The sequence below is a fragment of the Bison bison genome, unplaced genomic scaffold, assembly GCF_000754665.1.
Source record: "Bison bison bison isolate TAMUID 2011002044 unplaced genomic scaffold, Bison_UMD1.0 scf7180017864527, whole genome shotgun sequence".
NCBI lineage: Eukaryota > Metazoa > Chordata > Mammalia > Artiodactyla > Bovidae > Bison > Bison bison.
The window spans coordinates 297360-297833 of NW_011495078.1; the positions used below are offsets into that span (position 1 = coordinate 297360).

General features: G+C 39.2%; 1 protein-coding gene across 1 annotated transcript in view; it reads left to right on the forward strand.

The window, feature by feature from the left end:
* The window catches only part of LOC104982193 (patched domain-containing protein 3-like), a 66316-nt gene that overhangs the window by 48489 nt on the left and 17353 nt on the right, over positions 1-474 (forward strand).

Below are 474 nucleotides of genomic sequence, written 5' to 3' on the forward strand. Positions count from 1 at the left end.
TATGTAGATGAAAACCTTACAGAGTTTTGGTTACGAGAATATGTAAAATATATGGAAAACCTCCGTCAAGATATAAATGATAAGACAGCGTTTCTAAGCAATATTCCCACTTTTTTAATGGATTTTCCACTTTTTGCATATGATATTAATATAACATCATCACAAGAAATCATTTGTTCCCGGGCCTTCGTTCAAACCATGGGTATTTCTTCTTCAACCAGTAGGAAGCTGATGTTGCTCCAGTTCCGAGACATGGCTGAGAAGTGCGAGGTTCCCCTGATGGTGTACAACTCGGCTTTCATATATTTTGATCAGTTTTCTGCAATAGTAGAGAACACTGTGCGAAATGTGATTGTTGCCTCCGCAGCTATGTTCATTGTTTCCTTATTATTAATTCCTCATCCCCTGTGTTCTCTGTGGGTAACTTTTGCTATTGCTTCTGTGATTGTGGGCGTCACGGGTTTTATGGCCTTC